At 42.9% G+C, this 14134-nt stretch overlaps 1 long non-coding RNA gene across 1 annotated transcript in view; it reads left to right on the forward strand.

The window, feature by feature from the left end:
• The first annotated feature begins 96 nt into the window (after positions 1 to 96).
• LOC142602944 (uncharacterized) overlaps positions 97 to 14134 on the forward strand; it is a 44200-nt gene continuing 30162 nt past the window's right edge. Inside the window, exons 1-2 of the long non-coding RNA XR_012836800.1 lie at positions 97 to 177; positions 9272 to 9361. This is a non-coding gene — a long non-coding RNA (uncharacterized LOC142602944). The remainder of the gene's footprint in view (positions 178 to 9271; positions 9362 to 14134) is intronic.

The following is a 14134-nucleotide window of genomic DNA, read 5'->3' on the forward strand; positions in this document are numbered from 1 at the left end:
CGCCATCTTGAGTGTGGCGGAGTGGGCAGAGCCACCATGTTGGGTGTGGCGCGAGGCGGGTCCTCCGCCTGAGGCGGGAACCCGCCGTGAGGTGAGGTGAGGTGAGGTGAGGTCTGGCGTCGAGCTGTTACCTCGCACGACGTGGGCGTGACACAGACACAGAGCCAGGGGGTTCAGGTACCTTGCCATTTTATTTAGTGTTCATTTGTCTCTGGTAGATACAGTTTGAGGAGTCAAACAGTCACTCCTTAAGGGGTCTGACCAACTTACCTCCTGTGGTGACAGGCAAGCCCAGCCGGCCCCCATCCATTCCTGTTCCCTTCAGCACGTAGTGAGGGGTGGCACAGGTGGGGCTGGGGGATGATCCCCACGCAGGCCAGTCATCAGCGTCCTTCACTCCATCCTGTCAACGGAGGTGTTGAGATCTACAACTCATGGCCATGGCTGCTGACACTATTTCTCCAGCACACCCTACCCAAGACATGGACATGGTCCAGGGAAGGGAAGAGGAGAGGAAAACACATGTCAGTGAAGAGCCTGGAGCCCCTGGAGTGTTAGTAGATGACAATGGACAGTTTACAGAGGGCAGGGGAGATAGTCCCTCCTCAGCATCTCCTCACACTTTGTAAGTCCATTCCCAGGTTACCCCATTAGCACAGAATTTCCCCATAGCATTTTGTAAACCTCTGACCAATAATTTCTGCGATCTGGCAGAATTAGTAAATGGATTTCTGACTGATGTAGTTTCGGTTTCTCCACCAATTTGTGATGTGGAGAGAGTCAGAGAAAATCCAGAGTCAGGAATATGAAAAAAAGGGTGTTCAATATATGCAAGGTACTACATGTCCTCTGTTACTATGCTGTCTGAGTGTATTTATCCAAAGCACAGTAATGTGATGCTGGTATTCCTATTTTACTATTTGGAAGCAAAGGCAATGGGTATCTCAGCAACATCCCTGATGTCATAGAAGTACGGCAGAACAGGGAAAAGGAGTCTCCCAAGTCCTAGGTTAAATATCCTCACCACTGGAACTCCGAGCTGCTGTTTTATGGGCTCAAACCTGTGTTTGTAATCGTAGAAGACATAAAAAACTATTTAGAAATAAATACTAGCAGAAATAGTTTAAAAACTCATAAAGAATAGTTGGTTGCAGTTAGACATAAATGGGATCTTTGTGCTCTGAAGACCAGCAGTTTATGAAAATATTTCATAAAGAACATGTTGATCAAATTCTTATGGAGACCTGTTCACAGAAATCTAATGTGCCGCTTCCTTTGCTGGCCTTAAGTCTCTGCTGATGTCAATATTAGCATACAAGCTCTAATACCTTCCAGGAGCCGGTTCTTAATTAGCAGACAGGTTGCGTCCCCTGCCTTCTGAAGGAGCTTTAATCAGCCCTTGTTTTCCCACAGGACAATCTACCTTACTACCACAATTGCATTTCATTTCATTGAGAATTTCAGACACCAGCTAGTCTTACCTTCTTTTCCTCAAGAAAGTGAAGTTGCAGCAGGTCTCCAAAATCACCACCTCCAGGGTTTTGGGGTTTTTTTTGTTACCTACGCCTTATTATGGAAGTGAATAAAGATACCTGTGGCAGGAGATCAGATGTCAAGAAAGTCTTGGCCTGTGAAACAGTCGCTGTAAGACAGCTGTATGCAATACTGAGGATTGCTCTTACCCACAGAAAACAGCATAAGGGCTTCTCTGTTCACAAAGTTTCCATTCTTGTCCAGGAAATAACCAGGGTTAAACTGTCAAGGACTCTCCCACGGCTCTTGATCATTCAGGACAGAAAATATGTTTGGGGGAAATTAAGGTGTCCTATTGAAAGACAAAATGAACATACAAGGATCTTTTCACAGAATCAAAACCTAATGACTTAAATTGCCAGGATATCAGTTGCTCTCTTGAAATTGCCCAATGCAAATGTCAACTAATTATTATGAGGTGAGAAACAGGGTCACGCTGTGCTATCTCCTACGGAATAGCTTATTTAGAAATTACTAGGCACTCCTAAAGATTGATTTTAGAGCACCAGAGGATGCAGTAATTACAGTAATCAGAAATTTTGGGGGAAAAAAAAAAAAAAGGCAAAAAAACCCTCAAACACCACTGAAGTGAAGGCTTCATACTGATCAAGACCCCTGACTTTGATCTTGATTTTCTCAAAGACATCTTTCCCTAAAGCCACATAGGCCTTATCCATTGGGAAGACCACCAACTTGAGGTTGGATATGACTTAAAGTATTCTGCTGATACAATAAATTGCATATACAGACACTGTTTTTCTAGAATTTCTGTGCTTTTTATGTTATCTTGTACTAGTTTAAAAGAAGCCTAGGATCATTATACTGGTACCTTTATATTGGTCTAACCCTTGAAATCCTGTACAGAAAAATGGTAAAAGTAACACCTGTGCAAAGGAGAGGGAAACTGAGTACAGGTTTATTTATATTATGGGATGTAGATAATGTCCAGCACCCTGTTCACAGTGAGAAGTTCTTCATGAGTTGTTCAAACTCACCTTTGGGTAGTTTTGCAGCCTGGGACAAAATATAAACACAATGTGTAGCGTTTAAATCAATGAGAGGGATTCATTGCCTGGCTTTGCTTTGTCTAAGGATTGTCCCCAAAGCTCAGTGGCACCACTATACCTTAGTGACAGGGAAGCCTTGCAGTGCGGTGTCCTGGGTGCACAGAAACCCTATTGCGCTTATGCCGCTATAATGCGTCATCTCACATAGAACTGCATTTGCGTATGACAGGATTGTTTGGTCCTTATATTCAGTTCCACAGGATGGACTAATGACAGCATCCAACTCATCTTGGACTCATTCTGCAGAATAAAAGAATTAACAATGAGTATTCAAGAAGGCAGTTGGTGTGCGGACTCTATGCAGAAACTCAAAATTCCCAAGACACCTTACACTGCAGGAGTAGGGCAGATGAGTCAACTGCATTTTGCCTATTACCCTGCCATGAGCAAGGACAGCAACACATATAAGCGCAAATACACGCATTTCTCACCTTGTACTTCCAGATACACCATCATGGAGAGCTCAGCATAAAGTGATAGTGGTGGTGTCTGAGCCCACCATCAAGAGATTTGTGATTGCTCACACCACATTGGTCTCTGAACATAGAGAGCGGATCATTCTTTGCCTGCAGATGTGAGGCAGACAATGAGATTTCAGACTGTTTTAATAGTATAGCAAATTTCCAGCAACAGAGCTTTATTTTCATCACAGAGTCCACACTGAGTTGATGAAGCTGGTAAGGCAGCAGCCATGTAGCTCCATTGAAAAAATAATCTTGCTGACTGAGGAAGACAGCATACAATAGGCTTTCTTTCAGTCTAGAGTGGAACATTACTCTCTCTGCAGTGACTGACAAGGAATCTCCTCAGTACCTTCACAAAATACTTTGCTTTTAAGGTTGAATTCAAAGAAAGAAATAGCTTAACAGTCTCAGGAGGAAAAGGAAAAGGAGGAGGAGGTAGGAGTGCAGCTGGAAATAACTACAAGCATTTTAAATATGTTGCAGCTGCACAAGAGACAATTACTTGTTACCTTTAACATCTGAGCTAAGTATGCATCAAGTTCTGTGGCTCTGCAGGCACCCAGCTCTTCTGGTGGTTCCTGATCTCGTCCTTAATAAGTGTTGATAGATCCTGCAAGTGTGTTAGTGCCACCAGCAGTCTCATTAACGTAGTCTTAAGTGCCTCAACAGTGATGGGAAAGTGTCATAGAGCTGCACCTGGAAATACAAGCACAAGGAACACCGTGAGGTCTCCGCTTCATAGTCCATTTAAAGCCTGAATGTTTGCAGCTGAACTGTGCCTAACCATTGCTATGATCCAGATGTATTACTTCTCTGACTGTAGGAAATTAATGACCACTTAATTTAAAAAAAAAATTATCTTGGAGAGAAGAAGTGTGTGAAGGATGACCATTACTATACAGTTAACTCTTCACATTGCCTGCTCTCCACTAGTAACTTTCAGATTTGGGGGATTTATATGCCCTTGAGTACAGTTTTTCTTATGTTTTCTAAGTGAACTCTTTCCCAAATGACCTGTTCTCTCCTAAATCTTAAGTTAACATTTGGCTGTAGTTCTCAAAGCCACAACCATGTTAGCTTGTCCTGTTTTTCTGGATGGTTCTTGCAGCCCAGTCTAACACAGGAGATTAGGGCTATTACAGAATCCTTCAAGGCACAAGCTAAGAGGAAAAACCTGATTCTGGCCCCAGGGCAAACTTGATGCTGAATATTATCAATGTAAAGTCAGGTCAGTCTCTCCGAAGAGCACTATTACAGGAGATTCCATGGGCCCGTAGGCACAGCAAGGCAGGAATGGTTGCAGAGGGATCATTATTAAGAAGGGGACAAAAGTGAGTGCTGGTTTTAGCGGAGTTCAGTGTTGATTTAAGAGCTCTTCTTCCTCTCTGTGCATTGGCAAAGAACGACCATTTCATGCCATGGCTCACTGAGGAGTGCTGTCAGGCTTCGATACAGTTGCAGGGAACAGGTCAGTCCTTGCTCACCAGAGGCCAGGAGGTGCTGGGGAATTCTGCCATCGCCTGGGAGCCTCTGAGCAGCCTCTGTAGAGAAACCATGTCCAAAAAGCACATCAGCAATCAATGTTGTTGATGGAAGAAGGGAGTAGGGCAGAGACATCCATGCCTACAAACAGAGAAAGCTGCATTATTAGCTTCTTTTATAGGCTATGACCCTTTGTTACACTGAGCTCCCATCCAGCCTGCTCTGGATTTGCATGGGATTGCACAAATAGCTGAGCCTGCAGGAATCAAGATGCAGGAGTCTAACTGGAAGATCATTCTTCAGGCACCTTTATGAGTGAGGGAAAGATTCCATCCTATAGAAAAGTGCATAATCAGCATAATTTAGGAGTCGCTGTCACTTTCTCCCATAAAGGATTAGTATGAAAGCAATGAGTCAGGCATGATGTTCTAGCCAAGTGCAAAATGAATTGTGAAAGCATCAGCTGTGTAAACTTCCCATCGAACCTAGTGCAGAAATCGCAACTTCCAGTAGAAAAAGCAGGGTTGGAAATGAGGAGAATGAGCCCATGTCATGACCACATACAGATCTACATTTCACCTTTCTCTTGCAAAGTCCTCAGGCAGGTAGCAAGCTTCCTCCTGGATTCTTCCAGGCTTTGCTTCCCTAGTCCTAGGTTCCTCAGAGTCATCAGGCTGAACCGTCTCTGCTGCTTCCAGGTGTGCCCAGTGGCAAAGATGATGCCTACAACAAAACAGAGAAGGTCTGGGGAGAAGTATGGGACTGGCGACATTGTAGTGGTTCCAAGATTTACCACTATGAGTTTGGAAGGATCCCTGGCAGTATTTATATGGGGAATCACAGGTGTTTATACTGTTTTTTTCACATCTACTTGATCCTTTTTGTGGGAAATAAGTTCCATGCCTGTCTTCCCTTTTCTGCTCCTTATGCACCTAACAGACACTGGGTCCTGCTGGCTGACGTTTTTACAATTTTACACCTTTTACCACAAAGACTTCTTGAGATAGCTTGGTAACATGCTCAGTGACTAAGAATTCCCCAAGCTATGTATGGGAAACACATTAGTTTTGTGTGCTGAGTCTATATTTGGGGCCCAGTGTTTAGGAAGGACATACAGCAGTGGGTCTACAGCATTCATCTTGTTGCCAAGAGCAGCTCATCTTGAAAAGAGGTGTTAAGAGTAGATGCAGTTGTTGTAACAAACTCCATTCTCTGAACAGCTTGTTATGCTAAAAATATTTCAATACACACAACAACAGAAAGTACCACAGGGGCTTCCCACAACATCCCTGAAAAAGGATGCCACAGGTCTTTCACAATATTATTCTGCATGCTCAATCAAGGCATCCTTCACTGCTTGAAATCCATTTAGCAAAACCACCAGTGGTTTTTCTAGCCAGAGTGTGTATGTATTTCCATACATCCTGGCCACCTAGAGAGACAATAAGACACATGATGACGTAAAGATATGAGATGTTTACAAAGAGGCCCTTGCACATCTTAGTGGAACTCCTAGGCCAGAGCTCAAAGACTATTTCTATTATGTAAGGGCTGTTTTGCAGCCCTTGGGATTACCCAAGAAAGGGGTGGGAGGAATTTCATCCTGCTGTCAGGAAATAAAAGAGGTTGGAATAGTATTTCACTATTAAAATCTTAAAAGGCTCTCACTGTTATTAATGCATTGCATTATTATTTATGGCTGTTATTATTCATGTATCTGCAGTTCATACAGCCATCAGTGCAACAACCATGTCATGTTACTCAGAAGTACTTCAATGGATTTCTTGCATTTACATTGCCCCACCAGAGGTGATTGATGCATACTGCAAAATCATAAATATTGCTTTTATTATCTTTCCATATGTATTTGTTTTCCAATCATACAGCTTTTTCAGTGTATCAGTACTTACACAAGGAGCAGCCTTCGTCGTTAAAGTAGAAATTATAGTTGTAATTAACACATGCAGCCATTAGATGGTAATGTTTGCACACCATTGCACTGAACATTGTGCTTATGAAGTCTTGCTCAGTGTTGCTCGCCCCCCCGGCAAGATGGAGAGTAAAAGTTGGGCCACCATGGAGTGTGTCCCTTGAACTGTGCACAGAGTGAGCAGGGAGAATGGATCGGGCGAACTGAGGGGAGCCACTTTTCAGCTATTGCACTGACAACAGGCTGGTACCCTGGTCTGGACATTCGCTTGGACTTTAAAGACCTGGTTCAGTTCTGTGCTGTGATCTCTGTGATTCTGGGCAAGCTGCTTCAAGTACTTTCATGTTACAGCCAGTCTGTAACCTACCTATAAGCGAGATGCCTTGAAAACAAATAGTCCCATCCCCTCATTTTCCCTTTCACCAGGGTTGGATCTAACAACCACAGAGCTATAAAGTGAGTGGATTCATTTGGCTGATCTGGTGGACAGGTTTCATTTTTAGTTGCAGTAATAGTTTTCTGCTGGCTCAGCAGTCTGAACACACTCACCTGCTGGCTGGTGTCTCACTAAGCAGAATGAGAACATGGCCAAGGACAAAAGAGGCAGGACCACCCCTTTTGGCAGACTCACCGATCATTTTAGCTGCAGTGCAAATCTTTATCTGTATCCTCTCTATTTCAGAGTCCCTCCTACAGGTCCTAGGGCTGTTGCTGTCACAAATACATTCAGAGTTAACCACTCCAGTGACAGTAGACAGAGAACTACCCTGTACAGAAATTATATTACACTGTCTGGTGATTGTTTCCTTCTAATGCACTAAAACATTCTCAGCTAATGATCTAATAAGATTTTATAGGTAGTAAGTATATGGATGGCTCAGGGATGGGGAGACATAATCACGGGAGAACTTTATGGAAGACTGAAAACAAATCTAATAAATTTGATATTCTTCAGAACATTGTGAAAGACAAGAAAGTATTGCAAAACACTTTAAGAGACCATGCAAAAGAGCCCAGGAATTGCTAGCACTGTTATCCCCCCCAAATCTAACCTTTCTCTGAGAAACTTGTTTAGTTTCGTCCATCTTCAGCATCAGGAATTTGAAGGACTTTCAGGGTGTCTGTCACTGCTTGGAAGAGGCTGTACTGGGAGAGGACAGCGGTGGCCTGTACGGGAAAAAATATTTTGATCCCATGTTGCAGCTGGACGTAAAGGATGGGAGATTCCTCTTTCTTATTGAATGTGCAAGTGATGCAGCACCACTGGGAGAGGCCTGGGCAACTGGCTGTGCTCAGCAGCACGGTGTCAGCAACACTGCACTGTCTGCTGCCATTTACAGACTTGTTACATGCCCAGCTCTCTGCGTTCATTGTGACTCTCATGGAAAGGAAGAAAGAGTAGATACTTCTTGCCAAGGCGCAAGGCAGCGGGATGAAGCTCATGGGCCTGGGTGAGTCCATGATTGTCAATAAATCAAGTATGTGTTTGTCAGTTCACAAAGAGTCTGAATTTCCAGTTGGATGCAGTTTTACAAGTTTTTACCTTTGCACTTTGTGCTGACCTTGGTGTATTCTCCGACAAAGCACAATCCAAGTGGTTTTGCATGTGACCTCATTAGTCTCCCCTCTTCTCTGGGCTAAGTCAAAATATGAAGCAGTGCCCAGTGCAAAGTGGTTGTTGCGGTTTCTGTTCCTGCCAAAAAGAGGTCATGGAGAACCCAGACCAGGTTGTCTTCATCAAATCACAGAGCTGGGATTGCCTTTAATCTTCAGGCAAGAGAGGGGTGAGTTTAGAGTACAGCAGATATTGCAATATGTGCAGTCATTAACTCCAGATGACTTCAGCAAACAACGGTTTGCAGAATCTCTGATTTTCCAAAGCAAATAAATGTGAAGAGCAGTAGGAAATAGTAATAATATCTCATAAGTCTCTCTGTTCATGTCTGAACAAAGTATCCTGTCTCGTAGGCAGTGTTACAAGGTGCTTTGAATGACAGCAAAAGACCAAGCTGGAAGTTTTTCAATGGCAGATGTTTGGGGTTTTTTTTTCAGAGATCTGCTGAATTCAGAACACTCCATGGGATTTTCTCATTTCAGTGAATCCCACTCCTCCACCACTGTCTTCCTGTGCCATCCTGCAGGGACAGAGCCCTGTGTTATCCCTGGAAACTGCAGCTGTTGTGCGTTCCTTCTTTACCAAAGAATGTGCAAAACATGCAAGCTCTTGACAAGCAAAAACTGTCTTGTGAAGATCTGGGAGATGGTTCAGGAACCAGGGCAAAATATCATAAACCAGTAGCAAACACATAGGAGCCTTGTCTTTATTCTTTCTACTTAAATTCCTAGCAGCTCTCTCAACATATTGAAGTATCCAAGATAAATTTTGGCAGTAAGATCTGCTATTCAATATTACCAAGAGATGTATTTTAGCTAGTTCAATTTCAGAACTCTGATTAGCAGTATCTGAAGATATATCGCTAGAGCACCATTAAGAAACACCTAACCTGAATGACTACAAAAAAAACCCCACCCTTTGGTTTTCAAGAAAATTAAGATTCAGAAAAGGCAAAATCTCAAGAAAAAGTTTCTTCTCATCTGACAAACAAGCTTTTTAGATACTTTTGTCATACTGCCAGCTGGGATCTAACTGCTGCTGCAGCTGTCTTGCAGCCTTTTCTGCTTTTCATGTTTTGTCCTGTGGATCATACCTGCATTCTTTGTATTTTTTTAATTTCTTTGTATTGATCATTATTCCATTTGTGCTCTTTATTTTTTTCTTTTTCTGTCTCTTGTAGGACTTCTCTGTCTCAACCTTTCTACATCTGTAGGATGTGATCTTCCAGCAGTTAACTGGTTCTCCTGGAAACAGCTGCATAGAACCAAAGGTACTTACAGGAGGTTGGGAGATGGTACCCAAATTAAACATGTCATTCACTATTCTTCTGAATCATGTTCTCTACATGATAGTCATAGAGAAATAATTGCTCAGAGCCCAGCAATAATACTAATCAATATTTTCCAGGCTGTGCTGCGTAAGGTTGTACCAATGTTTCTTTTGAGGGTGGTAACAGAAGCAAGCAGCCCACAGCCAGTGGAGGTATGCAACAGGAGTGGTAATCCCAGCTACTTTGGTAGTAAGAAGATAGGTAATTCTCTGTAATATCATGTCCTGCCTGAAACTCTAATCACAAGGAAACAGAAATTAAGCTTACTAAAGCAGGGAAGAAGTTATGTCCTTTTAACTGCCTTTTTTAATAACCTTGCACTAGTATTGCAATCAATATTTTCAAGAAAGCTTATTCCCTTGTTCTTGTATCTTGTAGAGTGATATGGTCAACTCTGCATGCTCTGCTACACAGCAACAAACTACATACAACAAAGCTCTCTGGAGGACTTTTGAGTGCTAATGTATGACAGTATAGGTTACTCTCAGGTTCCCAGCACTGATGTCTTGACAAACACCACTGGAAATGAGGAAACTTCTCAAGTCTTACCTGGCACTTGATGATAAAACAGCTGAAAACTCCTTGCAATTTACTGGGGCCTCTGAGACTTCCAAATAGGTCTGCTGGCATCCCACAGGGCTTGTGCTTAACGTCACCTGGTATGGATTTGTCTCTTCAGGGGCACCTATCTGACTAACCCAAATAGACATCCGTTGCCAAAGCAGCTCAGAATTGAAAGAAGAATGGTGAATACTGATGATCGCAATGTTAGAAACAATCATAAAAAAACATGAAATAGGAAAATACATGTGAAATAGATCTCTTCTGCAGGCAGACACCAGGTGTCCTCTGGGTCATCCCTTCATTGCCTTAGCTATAAGCCAGCAGTGGCAGGTCCTGTCTTAGACCAGACCCCGTTCTGAGTCTCCATGGCTCTGATGACAATACCTGACAACAGCCTGGACCTCACTATGGCAGTAGATCTCTTCATTCTCCTTCCTTCTGCATATGTTTAAAGGCATTTGTCCCCATTGCAGCTTGGATTAGCGGCAGGCACAGGCAAGAGCACAAATAAATCATCGTCTCAGCTTGTTTGCATGTGTTGTTCTTGGACATACACATCTCCTGTGGCATGTTGATTTCTTTCCCTGGGAACCATCTTCCTGACTAGAAAATCATTCAATATTGGTTTATCTGGTTTCTCCTCTCCCAGGATGATATAGCTCCCTCAGCCAGATAATATGGCTTTCCCTGTAACAGTCTCCATGGCTTTTTGCAAACTATCAATATTTGCATTAGAGAAAAATACAATCTATGTAACACTTCTGATTGATTAATTCTGACTCAAGGTGCTGGATTGTGTCCTTGAAGATGAAACACGTACCTTGTTGAACACCAAAGTTGCCAGTTATTTCCCCCTTCTCTAGCAGTTTGAGGATCCAGGTCGCTCCATGATATCCTTAAGTCATCTCTCTCCTTTTGCCTCATTCTGGAGAGAATTTCTTACTGAGAATTTCTTGTTTGTGAGGTCACACTGGAGAGCAATAGGTCGTAAGGAATAATGGACTGGGGAAGTATGAGTCCTTAACCAAAAGGTACTAATGACTGTATTGGTTACCACCAAATATGGCAAAAGAAAGGTAGGTGGGTTGGCATAATTTAGGCTGGTATTTTTTAAGGAGAGAGGCTTAAATAAATCCATATTTATTGTGTGGAGCACCATGGATTTCTTGAGAAGTTCAATACTGATAAATACCATACCACTTTACCTCTGTAACTTTATTTGAACTTGGAAATCTCTCCTTTAGGCTGTCTGTGCTTGCAAAAATAAACTAAAGGTTTTCAAATTGACTTAATTGTTCCCTGAGGGTGAAAATACTGCTTTCTTAACTGGCTTTTGGCTGAGTCACAAACACTCCATTTTCATTCCCTCTCAGGCTCAGAAAGCTCCCCTAAATCCATGCTTTTTTCCATGGACTCTGGCAGTGCGTATGTTTCCACATATAACACACCTTATTTACATGGCATCTTTTGATTATCTTATCACTTCTCTGCTAGCTACTTTAAATATATGTTGTATCACTTCCTCCAGATGTTGTGTTGGCTGTGTTGCTCTCTGAAACCAACACAGCCCGAAACCTGTTTTCAGTGGTGGGGAGAGGAGCTGGGCAAGAGGGTTTGTCTCCTTTGCTCATCACAGCTCAGACACCGCTAGACTCGGAAAGAAAAACTGGAGCTGCTAAACACTCCCTTATCTCCTTCCTGCTCCCCGTTTGTCCTCAATGCTGACCAGGATGAGACCTGAACTTCTTTTACACCAATAGGAGGAGAGAGATTGTCTTCTTCCCACTACTTCTCTACACTCCTTGAAATTTTCCTTTTCTGGACCCTCCAGCAGGGCAGGGACTGCTGGGCTGAAATTTGATGAGTATATGATGCTTTTGCACCAGATATTTCTCACCTAGTGCACTGTAGTCTCTCAGCTTCTACTAAGACTTTCCTCTCCCCCAGAGGGGGGAATTGTAAAAGTTATTTTGAATGGAAATTTCATTCCATGTACATGGAGGGAGAAAAAATTTGAAATCCTTTTGATTAGGGCTAAAAAAATAGGGTTCACAGCTGCTGCGTTTTTTTAATTAGATTGTTTTGTTTCTTGTGAATATTTCTGGAACAAGGAGAAATCTGCAGTTAAAACCACAATTCTTATTAATTTTTTTAAAGATATGTTTCCATGTATTTGTGCATATAAAGCCATTTATTTGCTCCAGCTAATATGAGCTGCTCCTGAGCAGCAGAGCACTGTGGAACCACCTTAACAGATGATTCATACAGATTTATAGTGGCCCCTCAGAGCATGCTGGAGAATGACCCAGTGCATCAAGCTGCCTCAAGCCTAAAGCACCCTATCGATAAGATATATGGAAGGCCTGAAATTGAGCTTCTAAGAGTAGTGGATTGGCAAACTGGAGAGTAGTTGGACAGCAGATCTGCCAAGGACCTGAAAAAATGACATCGCTGCAGCCAACAGCAGTGGAGGGGAGAGCACTGGCTGCAGGCCTGACTCTGGAGGGAGCTGAGGCAGCAGCTGAGGCAGTGGCGGCTGGGAATTGCCATTGCCTCAGATGGCCAGACAGTAAGCAAAGGCAGTTTTCACCAGCATGTGGTATAAGGATACAAGAACCAGCTTCCCATGAATATAACGTCCTTAAAGATGAGCACTTGTAACTGTCCCGGTTTCAGCTGGGATAGAGTTAGTTTTCTTCCTAGTAGCTGTATAGCGCTGTGTTTTGGATTTAGGATGACAATAATGTGGATAACACACTGATGATTTGGTTGTTGCTAGGCAATGTTTACACCAGGTCAAGGACTTTTCAGCTTCTCATACTGCCTGGCCAGCAGGGAGACAGGGGGTGCACAAGAAGCTGGGAGGGGTCACAGCCAGGACAGCTGACCCAAACTGGCCAAAGGGATATTCCATACCATAATGATATCATGCTCAGTATATAACTTGGGAGAAGCTGGCCGGGGGCTAGGACTGTTGCTTGGGAAGTAGTTGGGCATCAGTGGTCTGCGGGTGGTGAGCAATTGTGCTGTGCATCACTTGTTTTGTATATGCTTTTATCATTATCATTATTATTCTCTTCCTCTTCTGTCATATTACCCTGTCTTTATCTCAACCCACAAGTTTCACTTTTTTTTCTGGTTCTTTCCCACACCCCACTGTGGGAAGGGGAGTAAGTGAATGACCATATGGTGGTTTTTGCTGCCAGCCGGGTTAAACCAGAACACCAAATTACATGAACCCTTCCTCTTACAACATTCACTCATCTCCCTCCACTGGTGGGGCAACTGGAGCCTGCATGCTGTCTTGTAATTAGCCTGCAATCACTCAGGAACTTTGCACACCATGCGGTCAAGAATGTGAGTGATGCTTTTGGGTACTGGCACGCCTGAATAAAGCTGTACTCCAGATGCTGCCTGGTGTTTGTTGTCCTGAACAAGCTTCCTGCAGCTGGCTAGTCGCCTGTGTGTTGGTTCTGTGTTTCACAGAATCATAAACTCATCCCTGACTGTTCCTTTATAAATCATGACTGTGAACTGGTTTGAACTCACTTGAGCTAAAAATAAGCAAGCAAAAACTGTCAACTTTGTAAGATTTGGTCTCAGAGAAGGCTGAGCTTGGTCAAGCTGATTAGACCAGACCTCCTGTGCTGGATTACTGTTAAAAGGCAAAAAGGCACCATAGTGTAATTCACCTCAACAAATGAGAACAATTTCCAACAGTGTGATTCCAATCTAGAGAGACATCTCAATGGGCTGGGGAAGAAGGATGAGATGAAACTTACCTCCGTGTGTTGGAACAAGGTTAGAGAGCGGACATTTCTTTTCTGAGGTACAATTTTTAATCTACAAAATCTAATATAACAAAATGACTTACTGATTCAAATCATAGTACCTGTATCTCCAACCACTTGATTTACACACAAAGCTGGCTTAGCCGTAATGTTTTGACTGAAATGGCAAAGCTGCTCTTCAGACCCCATGTTTGCCATCTCTTGTCCTCCAATCACTGTGTGGTGTGGCTTATCTGATGTGCCTGGCCTAAATCATTAGCTGTAACAAACACCCAAATTAAACCAAATATTTCTTATACAGTCCTACTCTCAAAAGGATACCCTTGCTTTATTCTGCAGTGTGTTTCTGAATATGCAG

Source organism: Balearica regulorum, chromosome 9 (genome assembly GCF_011004875.1).
Source record: "Balearica regulorum gibbericeps isolate bBalReg1 chromosome 9, bBalReg1.pri, whole genome shotgun sequence".
NCBI lineage: Eukaryota > Metazoa > Chordata > Aves > Gruiformes > Gruidae > Balearica > Balearica regulorum.